The sequence below is a fragment of the Pipistrellus hanaki genome (genome assembly GCF_964339955.1).
Source record: "Pipistrellus hanaki genome assembly, chromosome: 6".
NCBI classification, from domain to species: domain Eukaryota; kingdom Metazoa; phylum Chordata; class Mammalia; order Chiroptera; family Vespertilionidae; genus Pipistrellus; species Pipistrellus hanaki.
In genome coordinates this window covers 25,557,003-25,575,303 of record NC_140508.1, presented here as the reverse complement: position 1 = coordinate 25,575,303, position 18,301 = coordinate 25,557,003, and positions in this window count along the sequence as shown.

Genomic DNA, 18,301 nt, shown 5'->3' with positions numbered 1-18,301 from the left:
CTGCCACTGATGCAAACTGGGACATGAGTGCTCAGACAGCAGCTATGCTAACTCCCTGTGTGTGTGTATGTGCATGCGTATGTGTACACACATATTTATATAGTGTAATATATTATATATAATATATCAACCCATGCAAGTTATTAAAGACTAGAGGCCTGGTGCATGAAATTCATGCACAGGGGGTAGGGGATGAACCTCAGCTCAGCCTGCACCCTCTCCAATCTGGGACCCCTTAGGGGATGTCCAACTGCCGATTTAGGCCCTATCCCTGGCAGTCAGATATCCCTCTCACAATACGGGACTGCTGGCTCCCAACTGCTCGTCTGCCTGCCAGCCTGATCACCCCCATAACCATTTCCCTGTTGGCCTGATTGACGCCTAACTGTTCCCCTGCCAGTCCAATCACTCTCAACTGTCCTCCTCTGCCAGCCTTATTGCCCCCAACTGCCCTCCTCTGAAAGCCTGATCTCACCCTCAACTGCCCTTCCCTGATGGCCTGATGGCCCCCAACTACCCTTCCCTCTCAGCCATTTTGTGGCAGACATCTTGTGGTGGCCATCTTGTGATAATGTTGCAGTGGCCATCTTGTGACATCATGTGATGCCACCTAGGCTTTTATTATATAGGATGAGCCTTCCAGCCACCTTTTGTTAGGAGCAGGGAAACCTTGGAACATTCTTCAAATGCATGCACATCCCTTGAATGTTTGCATAAGATCCTGGTTTGCAAGTCAGATTGAATGCTATTATTCTGTTTTCTTTCATTCTTTTTTTTTAAAATCATCACCTGAGGATATGTTTTTATGGATTTTTAGAGAGAGAGAGAGAAACATTGATGTGTGTGTGTGTGTGTGTGTGTGTGTGTGTGTGTGTATGAGAGAGAGAGAGAGAGAGAGAGAGAGAGAGAGAGAGAGAGAGAGAGAGAGAGAGAGAAGAGACATCGATCAGTTGCTTCTTTACCAGGGACAGAACTGGAAACACACATATGTGCTCTGACCAGGAATTAAACCTGCCACCTATTGTTGTATGGGACATTGCTCCAAGTAACTTAGTTACCCACCCAAGGCCTGCCTTTCATTTCCTTGCCTTGCCTTGCCTTGCCTTGCCTTTCCTTCCCTTTCTTTCTTCTTTCTTTCTTTCTTTCTTTCTTTCTTTCTTTCTTTCTTTCTTTCTTTCTTTCTTTCTCTTCTCTCTCTCTCTCTTTCTTTCTTTCTTTCTTTCTTTCTTTCTTTCTTTCTTTCTTTTTTTCTTCTTCTTTCTAATATATCATGTGCTAACCACCATTAGACCATTACTTCAATTCTTTTTTTCTTTATTGATTAAGGTATTACATATGTGTCCTTATCCCTCCATTACCCCCCATCCCACCCACTTCAATTCTTAAAGATCATTCTTAAAATTAACATTGCACTTGGACATTGAGTAATATGAACAGCTTTCCCTTTTTACTGAACAATTTTTTAGCACATTTGTCACCAATTCTGTTATAGGATACATCAAGTACACCTCTAAAGCCCTGATAGGCAGGCTACTATGACTTTGTTATCAGGGTAGAAGATACAAGGAGAATCATTTGAACTCAAAATTTATTAATAAAAGTTTTAGGCTATGGCAGCAAAGAAAGTCAGAACGGAAAACATTCTGATCATCTTCTTCACAGGACATGTCCAGAACAAAGGAGGATAGGACCAGCCCAGCTGTGGCACACACTGATAAGCACTAGCTTTAGTTAAATATTCATGAAAAGAATGTTTGCTTTGTCCAGGGTCACAATGGTCTTCTCTGTTTGGCGTAGGTGATGCCATTCATACTTTCTTGGAATAAACACAGATGACCCCAAAATGGATAATCTGGAACTGGTGTATTGATAATTTGCAAACTTTTGTTTGGTTAGGTTGTGCTGCTAAAAAAAAAAAAAAAAAAAAAAAATTGAACTTCCTTGTCAGGCTTGTTTGTATAAGGTGCACCACCAGATGGGCCTTTTGGGGTGGAGGGTAATGTGTCTCAGAGCTTAGATGTTCTGGTCTGAGCAAACCAAATGAGGGGGGTTGGATGGCTTGTCAGTGCATGGTCTAGTTTGAAGAATATTTTAATTAGTAGGGTGTGACAAAGACAGGCCTTAACATAGCCCAAGTGCCTTGCTGCCTTCATTTGTGAAGGCCAGAGGTCACAGCTGATTGCCAGGGGAGGAATGAAGCCTGTGGTTATATATTGTTTGACCTATGCAGTGCTGGTCTTAGTTATGGTGTTCAAAAATTTGAACTAGGTAGCATGCAGTAGTCAGAAGATTTTGTATTAATGTTTAGGTCTTGGTTTTCTCAGAAATACCAGAGGTTATAATGACAATGATCTAATTGTAATAAGGAGATACATCTATAAGTATGGGAAGTAGACCATACAGGGAACTGGTCCCTCCCAGCATTCCTGCTTTCCTTGCCGGGTGGCTAGGGAATAGTCCCTTACACTGTTTAAGTTACTACTCTACATTTTTATTTTATTGACTCTCTCCCTTTGAGGTAAGCAAGGCATGAATTATTTTTCTTAATGTATTTAAGAAAAAAGAAAAGAAAAAAGAAAGTGAGACCCAGGAAGATAAATTAACTTGAACAGACTTATTTAGAATATTATTGGGAGAGTCAAAATCAGATACCAAGGTTTCTGACTTTAGTCTACCATTTCCACTACAATATAAGTCATGCTTACACACTTATGGCTGTTCCAAATCATGGAGTTGGTATTAACTTGACCCTTAGATAGACTACACTGTTCCTGCCTTGACACAAACATCAGGTACCCCAGCGTTTCTGCTACACATATTGGAGTTGGAGAGCTATTGTCTGGCTCCAAATAATTCTGCAAATCATTTTCTCCTCCTCTTCCTCTTCCTTCCTCTTCTTCCTCCTTTCCCTCTCCCATCCTCTTTTTTCTCTTTCTTCCTTTTCCTCTTTAACCACCATCATGTCCTCCTTCTCTTTCTTCCCCTTGTTTCTCTAATACCCTCTTCTTTCTTCCCCCTTTTCACTCCTTTTTATTAAATCTACAGTTAGCCAAAAGTCTCTACCTGAGTAGTCTGGTACAAATTAAAGATGAACGCCTCTGTGGCTGGACACATTTCAGTCCCATGATCAGGCAGTCTGTCTTTGGATGGAGAGCCTCAGAAGCTGATCCTTAGATAAGACTTGGAATGAAAACAGTTTTTATTTGCCAGTGATGATCTTAGGAAACATCAGCAAGGACATGGGGAAGTGAGACAAGAAAGGAGAAGAAAATCAGTAAGCTGTGTGTCATCAAGCAAATAACTGTGAGAAATTGGAGCTGCATCCCCTTGGGAAAACCTGTGAGGCAATGTAGAACATGTATTCCTGAGGTTCTAGGGCAAGAGTACAGGAGTATTTACTCACTAACTACTGATAGTCACTGAGGGATGCTCTTTTGGTCTTGGACATAACTTCCGTGGTATTTCTAGCTTGCCATGCACATGGGAGAGTGAGCTCCAGCATCCAGAGAGAGTTTTTAGGTGAAGAATCCCAGGTGCTGGCCAATGGAAGCCACCATGGAAACAAGCCACCATAAATGGAATATGGAAGGGGCATTGACAATATGTGCTATGCAGTCCTTTACAATGGGCATAAAGAATAGTTTAGCGAAAGAGGCAAAGAGTTGGATAAACCAGGATGAGTCTTTTAAGGAAAACTCAGGCCTACCTATACCCAAGGCTACATGTAGTCTCTCAAGGTTATTCCCATGAAATTTTGTCCCCACAGTCTCTAACCCAGAGTTGTTCAATATCAATTAGGTACAATAATAAAGTGACACAAAGCCTAAAGTTAAGTTTCATAGTAGTTAATGAAATCTCTGAATGAAAATGATGAAGTTTTTATGCCTCTTTATTTTTTATAGTCCTTGTCATCATTGAATACACTAAAGAGTCTATGATGGTGAAAGTTAAGTGTTACAGTGTTCTGATCTATGGATCAAACTCCATTGTGCTTGTTACATTTTAATTTTTTAAAATTTAATATTACTCAACTTAGTCATTTTGAGAGTCATTTTTGTGGGTTCTTTTATTTGTTTTCCATTTTCTTCTAATTTCTATGGAGCTATTTCTACTGAACACATTTCAAGTATTTAGGTCCAAGGTACAGGAACAAAGCAAAGATTTTAGAATTTTTTATTTGTTTGTTTCTTTCTATATCAGTGGGATATACTATTGTGAATGTTTGGAAATAAATTGGCTTCCACTATCATATGTGTTTTTATATATATAATCATATGGCTCTCAATGGTTATGTATTATTGTGTATGTATCAATTCCTCCACAAACATACATAACTTTATTTTTTATCTAGTTTTGAAGGTAGATCAATGATACTTAATAAATTTCCATTCACTGATATATTTCTCTCTGTCTCTCTGTCTCTATCTCTCTCTTTCTCCCTCCCCATACACACATACACACACACATCACATAATTGAACATAATTTTTCGTAGAAATTGAGAGCACCTAGTCACCTTTTACTCATCATATCACACATTTGGGATTTTAGAGAGGGAAGTGAGTCTTAGATCTCTGAATCTGTATCTCAATTGCTGATTGGAGGGTTGTTGAGGAAAACAGGATGAGGACTTGTGATAGTATCTGACATAGTAATGTTAGGAGGCAGCTAGTCTTTAAATACCAAAAGAAGTAGTAAGGTAGAACATTTTGCAACTAAATTTTCAGAATATATTGGAGCTTTACCAAAAGAAACTCAAGCCTCTTTTAAGACATAGACACGTAAAATTTTGATTGTACACAGAGTAAACAAACTGACATTGATTGCATTGCTAAAGTATATCAATGCATCTTACCAAGAAGAGACAAATCTGGTTTAAGAGAAAGAAGAGTCAAATACTTAAATTTTACTCACAAGTTTATGCTGCATCAATTTGTATATTTATGAATATTCATTGAGCACCTAGTATGCTTCAAGCACCATGTTAGGTGCAAGCTCTCAATAGCTCTTCTTATGCTCTTAATTTACCTTAAAGTAAAGCCTTGAACTTCTACTTCCTGCTTCTATTTTCTTTGCCACAGATGGGCAGACATGTATAATCTTGTTAATTATTGACTTGGGCCTTGAACTCTTAAGAGAGGCATTCTAAGTATGGAAAGAATTCTGCTAAGAATTGTCTATTGATCATCTACCCTTTCAAACTTTTAAAAGACCAGTTTTATTTGCTTATGTAATCCTCCAAAGAATACAGATGTTCTTATCCAAAGCATGAAAACCCCTGGGATAGCTCCATGATTCATTTTTGTACTGAATTAAGTCATAAATCAGAGAAATGTAAGCTCTAGCAGAATTGTGGAGTCGAAGGGTTAGAGCCCCTAATGATTCAGATTCAAACACTGCCACAGTCATTTCTTAGCTATGGAACAAGTTCCATTCTCAGAGTTGGTCTATTGAGATTTCTGCCCTAGGCTTTGTGCTGTAGCAAGCCACACCCTGCTTCTCTTTGATCACATTTCTTTCCATGAGAAAAGAAGTCCACAGGTCTGGGGCATGTACCCACTCTCCTTTGTAGACCATGCTCCAGGTAGCCTGGATCAGGATTCCCTGATAAATTGCCATGATTCTTTTCCAGGGTCTGCAGGGACCTCCTCTCCCAGTGTATCCTCCTGAGAGTGAATGGCACTGCATGCACCTTTAGGCCTGAAGAGAGAAAACCCTTTGCATCATGGTAGGTGTGAATAAAGCTTGGGCAGGCGGCATGGGTTGTCTACAGCTCCTTATGAGGCTAGATGGCTTGAACAATGTAAATAAAAGAAAAAGAGAGAGGTCTCACTTGTGTTTTTGCTCTGGCTTCACAGAAATTTGAAGTAGGCCTGAATCTAACAATGGGAAAGTTATGTAACCTTTCCAAGCCTCAGTTTCTGCAACTCGATGAGGGTAATAAAAGTGCTCATATTGTTGCTCTTATGATTAAAGATCATGAATGTAAAAGGCACATAGTTAGCCCTTATTAAAAGTTCCCACTTGATAGCAGTAGAATGTGTTTTTAAAGCATAACATGACTACAGAAATAGCATCATATACTACTAGTCAGGAAAACTTTAAAATGAACTTTTCCATAAAAATTATATAAAAGAAAAAAAATATAAGATTTTTATATGGAATCCTAGGATATAAAGTTTTCTCATCTGTAAAAAGGGTATAAAAACAATAGCTCTTAATAATGCTTAATTAGAGCAGACCTGGCATATAGAAAATGTCTAGCAAACATCAGCTATGAGAAGTACAATCATTATAGTAAAAATTGAACCAACATTCATAGTGTTGAATTTGTTCATTTCCATGTCTTATGAAAAGAGAGAAAGGGTTAGCAGGAAACTGAGCTCTGGCAAATGGACAGATTCATTGAATTCCAATAGACTGACCTCCTCTGCATCAAAGTTTAGCTGAGGTTATGACACAAGAGGCATGATTACTTAGGTTTTTCATTTTATTTAATTTAACCCCCCCCCCCCCCACACACACACACACTTAATATGTTTAAGAAGGCTAGACCTCATACAAAGGCAGAAAATACATTTTGTGAGGGAGGTGAAGAAAAGAGTATTGAATGTGCTCTGAAAGCATATAGGGGAAGATGATAAGAAAATATCTGACATAGTATGCCCTTCAGAGATAGCTTATCAAAGCCTGGGTCAGCTTCATTGGTTTCACAAAATGGTCTTGTTATGGGAAAGTTTTTCAGGGCCAGCCAATCCTGTGACAGTTGTCTGTGGGTTTCAAGTTCAAGGAGATTATTGTCTCTAAAGCATCATTTTTAAAGACTTCTATTTTCTGGCAAGGCATACGTAATATGATCTATACATTGTTGTAAAGAGGGCAATGGGCTTTGAATTTCTATAGACATGTGTCAGGCAGCTCAGGCAAAAGGAACCAACTTTGTTGCCTACATGAATGACAGAGTCTGAGGTGGAGAGAGGAGAGGAAATCTTACTAAGCATATAGTCAATAGCAAATGCTTTTAGAGTAAAAGACAGAGATGGAGTAAGACCAAGAGCAGCATCGATGCTGAAAATTTTCAAGATTGGTAATGAGGTGCTATCTCATGTTGGATTCCTTAGAAGCAGAGCCTGAGACAGGAATTCAGTGCACATGCTTTATCAAAAAAGTGCTCCCAAGAGAAAGGGAGTGGGGAAATAGGATGGGCCAGGGAAAGCACTGAGCAAGTAGGTGGTCTCCTCCACAGCTGAGCTTCAGCCTCATCCATTTCATGGGGAGTTCTGGAGCATGAATTACAGGATAGTTGTTCCTACCTTGAAGTAAGAAAACTGGTCTTCTTCTTATTATTCTTTAAACTTACTTTCAGTCAATCATTGGTTGTCTCTCTATAGACCTCAGGAGAATGGAGTGTAATATTCCAGGCAAGGACTTGGTTTGACTAAGGGCAGTTGTCCAAATAAGGGACAATGATAAAATACCCACAGCAGCAGGATAGGTACACCAGCATGTTAAAGAGAATTAGGGTGGGAAACCAAGAGTGTTCACTGAAAGCACTGTGATATGTGATTATACATGTGTGAATGTATGTGGATATGTATATATTTAGCTTGGAGATTTAGGATTATGCTTACATAAGCATATTTCCAGGAATCACAAATATGTGTTACAAATATAATTATGTTTCTTGAGCCCAATTTTGAGTACTAAAAAGATTTATGACAACTCTTTCAAGATAATCAAATTCCTTCTTTGTACAAAACTATATACCCTGGGTCAGCATTTAGCCCTAGCTCTAAAAATTTCAGTGCTTAATCTATAGGATTTTGCTCATCTTCATTCTAGGGAATGAGCTGAGAGCAATGACATTCTTTGGAGTGGAGATGGAGAGGAAGTTTGCATCGAACCTCTGGAGGCACACTGGAGGAGAGATTCTCCACTGACTTAGGATTAGCTGAAAAGAGAGCTTATCCTTTGTCCTTTCTTAAACTTGGTAAGGCAGGCTGAAGATGCAGGCAGTTTGGATCCATTCCATCTCTTCCCTTTGGCATGAGTTTCGAGTTTCACTCCCAGGATTCCTCGGAGTTTATACTAAAAGAGAACATTTGGACAATAATGCAGAAAAATATTTTTTAAATATTTCAGCTGTATTAAAATTTTTTCTATCACAGGAGATATAGAAGCCACACAACTTGACAAGACAATATAACTTTTACACTGCAGTTACATAAACAGCCTAACCATTCATTGTGGATTTCTTAATTTACTTGTAATTTAAGTGTCTTTATTACATTTTTTATTTTATGTGATCTACTACTAATTCTATTTCTATTTGGGGCCTGTATTTGTGGGGTATTTTGAATACGTTCATTTAAAAGAAATCAAAGACATAAGTAAGGTGTGATTTACCTCTTCCTTCTCCCTTTCCAGAACACCATCTCCACAATCATGCAGTTAAAAGCTATAACAACTGTGCTAACAGTACTGAGCAACCCATGCCACTCAAGTATTCTGGAAGTCAAGGAAGTAAGGGGACTGGTCTGAAATCTGCTGGTCAGGCTGCTAGTCTTCTAGAACTACTTCTGTGTGTCTTGCTCTGGCCAATAAGATGGTAGTAAGTGTGAGAAAAGCAGAGGCTTGAAAGTGCTTGGGCATTGAGACTGGCTTTTTTTTTTTTGCTGCTCTTTGGGATGTTGAGACCGCTCAGTGAAGAAGCCCAGACTTTGCTGGAGGATGAGGAACCCTTGGGTCAATTATCCCTGTTGCCCCAGCCAACAGCCAGACATATGAGCAAGGCTATCTCAGATCCACTATCTACCAGCTGACCATAAGAACAATCAGTTGAGAGCTCAGACACATCAGCCAAGCTGGTGAAGACCAGACTTTCAGAGTAATGAACTAAATTAATGGTTTTTGTTTTGAGACTATAAGCTTCTCACTAAGAGAAAAGTGATACAACATTGCAAAAACACTAGCCCAAATAATTTCCAAGGTTATTTTGCATTCACTAACTTTATTTATCCTTAGGTTACTAGAAAGTAGGATGGATTTTTATCTTATGGTAAATCGGAGGCTCTAGAGTTTTCAGGTAGTCTGTTCCTTAAGACTTAGCAAACCTAGCATCTCACTAGAGACAAAACCTACCAAAACAGAATGAGGTGCCCACTATGCACCAAACCGTGCTCAGCCAAACTCCTACCCTTACATTCTCTCACCACAAGAGTGATATTAATAAAGAAATATCACTTGCTAGCACCTTCTGGGCCCCACCCGTGGAACAAAGGCCCTGTGTGGGATTCGTATCAGAGTTGTTCATCTCATCCATGTTTGTTATAGAACTCACGCTGGACTGGGCTCACTGGATGCTGATGTGACATCACCAGCAGCAAGGTCACTGCAAAGCAAGGCCCTAATGGCTAGAGCCCAAAGCTCTAGTGAGAGAGTTGTGACTGGTACAAAGGAAACAAATTACTTAATGAAAGATTCCAGGTCCTTGATCCATCAGACATGGGCCTTTACCTGCCTGGCACCAGTGTTGACTTGTTAGCTCACACATTCCACCTGGAAGAGTCAGCAGGGAAACCCCAACCCTGATCTGGCTGTGCCTGACCAGAATTCCTGACAAATGCAGAGGGCAGAACAATGGATCCATGCTTGCCAACAGAGGAGATATTTTGATTTTAAGTCACTGGTTCCAGACATTTACTTCTAAGATTTTCTTTGCAGAATATAAAGGGCATGATGAGGAGAATCAAGAGGTCTGAGTTATTCTTGCCACCATGGTTGTGTGACTATGGCCAAGCTACTGTATATTTAAGGTCTCTGTTTTATTACTGGTAGAATGAGGAAGCTAACCCTCATTGTTCCTTTGAGGACTGGTAGTATACAATTCACTGGCATTTAATACTGCCAAGGGGTAGACTTTCAGGTGGGTCCTTGAACAGAGTTAAGCAAGAGAACTGAAATCTGAGGCAGGTACCAAGAAAGATACTTCTCAAAAAGTTTTATCACTCTAATCATAGAGTGACAGCTAGTAACAATCTGGAGGGTTCATGTTCACAAGAATATAAAATAATAGATTAATCAGACTCCATTTTAAAGACTTTCCTCTTGGCTTCTCAACAAAATACTCTCCAAGTTTTCCATCTATCTTACTGTCCATGTCTTTTCCAACTCCTTTTCCCTTTAATCCTTGAATAGAAGGAATCCAGCCTTGGTTTTTTGGTCTTTTTCTGTATACACTACCTTCCTAGATAAGTGGCTTAAACATTGGCTACACGTTTTAAAAAACATCCTAGTGCTTGGCCCATGCCACAGATACACTACATCACCACTTCTAGACATGGCTCCCAGACATCAGTACTTTTATTTTATTACAAATTTTAAAAATATATTTTTTATTGATTTCAGAGAGGAAGGGAGAAAGATAGAAACATCAATAATGAGAGAGAATCATTGATTGGCTGCCTCCTGCACATCCTCTACTGGGAAGATCAAGCCCATCACCGGGGCATGTGCCCTTGGCTGGAATGAAACCTGAGGCCCTTTAGTCCACAGCTCTATCCACTGAGTAAAAATGGCTAGGGCGACATCAATACTTTTAGAAATCATTCAGGGATTTTAATATGCCAGCCAAGAATGAGAACTCATATCCTGGATCGATAGTTCTCAAAGTGTGGTCCTTGGATCAGCAGCATCAGCATCACCTTGCAACTTGTTAGAAATCCAACTTCTCGAAAACAATTGAATCAGAAACTCTGTCCAGCAATCTATTTTAATAATCCTCCAGATGGTTTTGATGTTCACTCAAGTTTAAGAACCACTATTCTACATCTAATATAATTTGGGTTTCTCAACCTTGACATTCTGACATTTCAAACTAGATGATTTCTTTTTTTGTAGGGGACAATAACTCTTTGTTGTCCTATGCCTCGTATTCTTGGCTTCTACCTTCTGGATTTCAGTATAATGACACCTCCTCCCTCCTGTGGGACAACTTAAGATATCTCCAGCTATTATTGCCAAATAGTCCCTGGGTTAAATCACACTGTGTCAAGACGACTCTTCTAGATGCATATTTATGACAGTGGTTCTCAAATTTGGCAGCAATTTGGGATCACTTGGGGAGATTTAAAAAATATACATGCTTAGCTCCAAGGTAGAGATTCTGATAAGATTGGTTTTGGTGGGGCATAGCTGAGGCATTGAGGTTTTGTGTTTTTATTTTTTGTTTTTTTTTTTTTAGTTCACCAGGTGAATCAATTCAAGGTGCATCTTAAGACTTTGAAAAACCAGTATAGATTATCTCATCTAGTTCACATGGCACTAAATACTATTGTTCTGAACTCCATGTATATATGCAGCTGCCTACTAAACAACTTCCCACTGGATGGCTCAAATCATGTCAAACTTAACATGCCCATGGCAGCCTCCTACTCTACAGCCTCAGCTAAAAGTTACCTCTGCAGAGAGGCTTTCCTTGGACACTGAAGTTCAAGACCCTTCCCAAGCTTCTATTTTATCACTCTGTTCAGTGTCTTGCTAGCATTTATATATATTATTTACTGCTTTACTGATTAACTGATCCCACCCAAAATGTAAGCTCCTTAAGTGAAGGAATCTCTCACGTCTTATTTATTGCTATACTCTCAGCCTCAGCATAATTCTTGGCATTTAGTAGCTATTCAATAAATAGCTGCAGAAAGAATAAATGAATGTAGCATGCCCCTGTCCTCAGGAATAAAAATTTCAATCCAGCTAAGTTTTCTAAGAAAATGCCCAGATATGCAAAGTGATTTTGGAATAAAATCCAAAATGTGGTCTTAGGGCAAAGTTCAGACTAAAGATGATATTCCTGATGCTCCTCCTGTCAGAGGAGGGGATCCACCGTGGCTTCTCCTTTGGGTCCATAGCCTTGGTTTGGGCAAGTGTAGGGAAATCCTCCCCAGCTATTCAAAGGTATAAGGACCCTAACAGAGAAAGAGTGTTCATATCTTAAAGCAGTACTTCTTATCTTATTTTATAATTTTGATGATAAAACAGAATCCTAGGAAAGCTGCTTTGACCTTGTAAAAGACTTGGACATTTTCCTTCAGGTGGTCAGCTGCTTCCCTCAGAGGCTGTGTCCCATACACTCTGAATGCTGGCAGGCCCCAGCAGCCTGGCCCTGACTCCTGACTGCTTCTCAGGAAGGTGTCTGTAGAGCCCACCCTGTGCATGTGCCTGCCCATCCGACCATGGGGTCCCCAGGACCTAGTCTGGATGTGCTCAGGCCTACCCTGGGGTTGCAGTGCTGTTCCTAGGACCACCAATGGTGGGAACCAAAAAAGTATTGACTGCATATATATATGTGTGTGTGTGTTTTTGTGTGTGTGTCTGTGTGTATGTGTCTGTGTGGCTAATGTTTTCTGAACTTTTGAGACTAAGTGCAGACATGATGACTCTTTCACTCCTAAATACATCACTAGGTAGTTTGTAAAAACAAGGAGTTTCTCTTACATAACCATAGAACAATGATCAAAATCAGAATATTCAGAGTGATAAAGATCTATTGTCTAATCTGCAGACTTTATTCCAATGTTATCAATTGTCCCATTCATTTCCTTTATAGCCAAAGAAAGAGAAATCTGGCCCAGGATCTAGTTCAGGGTTGCTTGATGCATTTAGTTGCCATACCTCTTTTGTCTCCTTCAATCTGAAACTGTTCTCTAGTCTTTCTTGTCTTTCATAATTTGACATTTTTAGAGTATAAGCCAGTCATTTTGTACAATATCCATCAAGATGGATTTTTTTGAGGTTCTTAATGATTAAATGCATGTTATACTTTACTTTTGGCAAGAATATCACAGAACTGATGATAAATCATCCTCAGTACATCATGCCAGGAGACATTTAATTTCCATTTGTCCTGTTAATGGTGATATTATCTTTAGTTACTTGCTTCAAATGGCTTCTGCCAGGTTTCTTCACTGAAAAGTTATTATTTTTTCCTTAATAGTTAAATATCTTATAGGGAGATACTTTGAGTTTATATAAATACTAGAGGCCTGGTGCACAAAATTTGTGCACTTGGGGTGGGGGGCTCCCTCAGCCTGGCCTGTGCCCTCTCACAGTCCACAGTCTGGGAGCCCTGTGATGGATTGCCCCAAAGAGGTAGGCCCTACCCACCCGTGCAGTCTGCAGGTTGGTGGTCTGGATCTCCTTCTTTGGCATGATCATGGAGCCCCTTGATTGATTGCCCCACCGGCCTGTGGCCTGGGCCTCCCTCTGCAGGGCCATCATGGGGTGATGGCTGGCCCCCGACCAATCACATGGTACCTGCCATAGCTGGCCTGGCACCAGTGGGTGTTATAGTGTGGTCTTATGGATGTTCATTCTGCTGTTCATCCATTTGGTTGATTTGCATATTATGCTTTTATTATTATGGGTCCCACTCCTTCCTTTTTTATATTAATCCTCACCTGAGGATATTTTTCTGTTGATTTTTAGGGAGAATAGAAGGGACAGGGAGAGACAGAGAAAAAGAAACATCAATGTGAGAGAGGCACATCAATTGGTTGCCTCCTACAGGGCCAGGGATTGAACCTGCAACCAAGGTATGTGCCCTTGACCAGAATTGTATCTGGGACCCTTAAGCTCATGGGCGACACTCTATCCACTGAGCCAAACCTGCAGGACCTTTCCTCCCCTTTTTTTTTGAAATAATTTTAAAATAGATCCAGAGATACAGAAGCATGCAACAGACTGACAAATCTCAGAGATAAGGGTCGGAGAGAGATAACCAAAAAACTTGCATGCATATATGCATCCATGGACACAGATAATAGTGCGTAAAGGCCTGGGGAGGGAACAGGAACAAGGAAGAAAGGGTTAAAGGGGAAAAAAGGGTTAAAGGGGGTAAAATCCATAATACTTTCAACAATAAAGATACATTAAAAAAAAAGAAAAGTTACAAATGTCATACAGAATTTTAGTATACCTAGTATCCAACTTTCCTTTATATTAGCAACATGTAGAAATATAGTTCAATTACCAAAATCAAGACACTAACATTAATATAAGTCTTAACTAACCTATAGATATTACTTGAATTTCATCTGTTGTTTACTCTAATGCTCTTTCTCTGTTCCAGGATCCAGTCAGGGATCCCATATTGCTTTTATTTGTTGTGTCTTCTGAGTCTTCTGTAATCTATGATTGTTCCTCATTTTTTTTTTGCTGATCTTTCATGACCTCAACACTTTTAACAAGTGCTGGTTATTTGATCTTTAGACTCTTTCTCAGTTAGGGTTTGTCTGCTGTATTCTCCTGATTAGATTGTATTATTGATTTGTGACAAGAATGCCAAAGAACTGACATTATATCGTTCTTGTGCGTGACACTGGGGAAGAAACATCATCATACTGATGTCTTATTGATTGTAATCTTAACCTTGATTGGTTAAGGTGTCATTTGCTGCTTTTCTCCATGTAAAGTTCCTATTGTAAATGATCAATATCCTGGGAAAATATCCAAATATATTGTTTCTCCCCAAACTTTCCCCATTGAGTTTACACCATTGATGGATTTTGCCTGCAACAATTTGTACTGTGGTCTTTCTATTATAATAGTGATTTTGTCTGGTAATTTTGTTTCTCAGTAACTTTTACCCACTAGATTTAGCTTCCATTGATATTCTTGACTGGGACAATTATTACTATGGTGATTGTCAAATGGCCATGAACTAAATCTTTAATCTTGATTCTGAATAAATGTTGAGCATAAATTTTTCAAAAGCATATATTAGAGCTAGTAAATTCCTATTGTTAACTGTGTACCCACTGATTCTATTTTGTGCCATCCTAATACTAGAATATAATTTCTTGATGATCATTAAAACCATGGTTGCTTTGGAAAGAAGTATTACTTCAGATGAATTATTAAAATAATTCTCTGAGGCTATACCAAATCTTTGTAATTTTGCAGGTAGTTTCTACCTTAATTTGGGTGTTAGGCATAATAATAGCAAATACTATCATTTGTTTAGCACCTTATAATTTTGAAAGCAATACTTAAAACACATTGAAATATATTATTTGTTGTGTCCAAAGGCCAGATTTGCTTACTGGCACTTGTAAATATCATTTTACAGATTTTTTTTCTCTCCATTTTCTGTCTTTTTTGGTGGGAGGGGTAGAAAGAGTAGGGAACACTATCTTGTCATAACAAACATCACCAACACCTCAATTTCAACAGTTTAACACAATACAAATTTATTTATTTATTTATTTATTTATTTATTTATTTATTTATTTTTTGTACAATATAGATGCTCTTGATCAGTGAAGCTTTCACAGCGCCATTCAAGAACCCAGGCTCTTATATTGTGACTTCCATAGGGACCTCTTAGTTGGTTGGATTCTCTGCTTTTGAATGGCAGTTGAGAGAAGAAACAATTTGGAGAATTACTGAGGAAGTTCTTATGGTCAGGCTGGAAATGTCATATAGCACCTCTACTTACATTCCATTGACTAGAACCTGGTCACATGGCCATTTTTACTGCAAGGGAGACTGGGAAATGTAGTTTGTTTGTATGCCCAGGAAGTATAGGAAATAGGTTGTTGAAACTTAGCAGTTTCTGACATAGTTTTTATTTTTGGGGCTTATCACATGCCACTATTAAACCCATAACTTAGCTCAGAGAAAATTAATTAATGTGTTGTGTTGTATTGAATGCATTAGGTATATTGGAACATTTGTGGCATTAATTTATAGAAAGAAGGCTTCCTAACTTTTTAATTCCACTGGCTTTACAGTGACCTTCCTATTTCCACCAATGGCTCTCAGACCTTAGAATACACTGTCTCTAAGAAATTTTTATTCCAATAAATTATTAAATCAGTCTGTTCTTCTACCTAAGTGGTATTCCAATACCTCTAGGAAAAAGTCCTGAATCATTCAACTCCAAATTAGCATAGAAAAGCTGAAGGAATCAGAAGCATCTCTAAGATGGAACCACAGATCCATCATAGGAGAAGAGGAGGGCCTTTGGGGAAGAAACCTCTCTCTTGCCTAATTTCTAACCAGGAAAAAAATGGCAAAGTCAAAACAGTTGGAATCCTACCATTTAAAGGGAAAAAAAAATGAACTTTTAAACAGATCATGTTTGAAAGCTCATTAGCAACAGCATGACTAATTTACCTCTCTTTAGACAGAACAAAAGTGCATTCTCTTGGAATTTGTACCTCCAAGTTAAATATCCCCATTACTAACCACATAATAAAGAAATACTAATCGTTTCTATCACCTGTTGAAAGAGGCCAAAAACCCCTAGCAATTTGGGCAATGAACATCTTTATTAACATCCTCACTACTCCCTAGAGAGCCTCATTCAAGAAACCTATTGCATAGAAGGGTTAGGTAAACCTATTGAAGGGAGAATGGTAAAATTCTTACAACTTTCGATGTTTTATTTTAAAGTAGTGGGAATCTCAATAGGAATTGCATAACATTATACCCTAAGAGAAGCTTATGAAAATTAAAAATCTAGCTCACTACGGAGTTTTCTTTATCAGAAAAGGGTCATTCTAAATATCATTGGTAGAATTAGCAGTTTTTGAATCAGAAAGATGTTAAGGTAATGTGACAGGGAAATGTTTTCAGCTGAACATTATTTACTACTAGAGGCCTGATGCACAAAGTTCCTTCCCCTGGCTGCCAGCACCTGCTTCCCTCCAGCACCCAGGACCTGGGCTTTCCTTGCGGCCCCGGCTTCGTCTGGAAAGATGTCTGGTCTAATTAGCATATTACACTTCTATTATTATAGATGATTGATCCTAGCTGCAAAGTTTTCTGCCCTCAAGAACTTATGGCAGAGTTGGCACTGCCATCCCCACTGCCTGGACAGGCAGAAACGCACCAGGGCTCTGTTCTTTTCTCTTTTGAGGCACCACAACGTCATCATATTATTAAAAAGAAGTTGGGCTTCCCTTGTTTAATCTACATCTAGTTCTGTAATTGATGTGAAATATGAGTTTTACGGTTAAGGTTCAACTGCCACATGACCTCCCAGCTTCCATTGAGTCATGTCATCAAACTGCCCTTTCCCATTATTATTATTTATTGTCCTTTAAACTTAGCAAGCAAAAGTGGCTCCTACAATAACTCTGGTAGTGCCAAAATAAATAGACACACTGCTGCCCAGAGTTGCTTAGGGTTTGAAGACACAAATAATATTGTGCAAAAGAAAAATGAATAATGGAGACTATATATTTCCCCTTTGTCCTGTTTCTTATGCCATCAACTCTACTGTCTGACTCAATGAAGAAAAGTATGCTTGAAAAATATATCTCCACTTCTGAATACTAATTGAATAACACTGAGAAGATTTCAATATTTTAATATCTTGTTAAAATGTGCTTTTAAAATTCCACAAATTTAGAAATTTTAGTTCTTGACAGAAAAATAACTTAATTTGGGGGATAGTTCTTAAAAAAAGAATACTTACTAAATACTATTGTTAAATCTATGTGTAAGTAAGGGGAAGAAATGTGGAGGATCGAAATCACTTAGTATCATACTGGAAGATTCCTCCTAACTGTTTGTTATTCACAATTTTAACTTAAAACATTAAATTATTTTCCATGTAAATTTTGGGATATAATTTAATGTTTTAAGTTAACTTTGGGATGAAGTCTCCCCTGGAATTAGTTGAAAAGTTAAGCATTTCAATCAATAGAAGGAGGAATTAGGTCTTGCTAGAGACTCACATAAATGCTTATATGGGAATGAGTGAGTGAGTGAATGAATGAATGAATGAACAAACCTTTTCTGGTTCTTTTCCATCAGATCTCCATCTGCTAGTATACTTCTTCTATCAGCTAACAGCATTCACATGTATCTTGAAGACCTATCTTCCTCCACAGTTAGATGATGTGGTTTGGCAGAAGTGACTCCACCCCCATATCCCAGGATGTTCACATGACCCAGGTTCATCATGAGACCCAGATACATTCGATAAATACCAGCAACGTGTGCAGGATGAATGTAAAGAGATGTAGAAGGAAAGTGTATGTGTCTTGTATGTGGGGGATGCCCTTACTAAGAAGTACTCCAGAAACTGTTCTAGAGTTGTTGAGTTCACTCTTGCCATCTTGGGTTGTGGTAGCAAAATCTGTTCTGAAAAGTGTTGCACAAAAAGCTGTGATTCCTAAATGTTCTCTGGAGGTCATTTGAGTTCCTAGATATAATAGTTCTTGAAACCACTCATGAATATTGAGTTAATACAATTTTTAATTTTTCTTTCACCAGATAAGTTGCATTTGCTG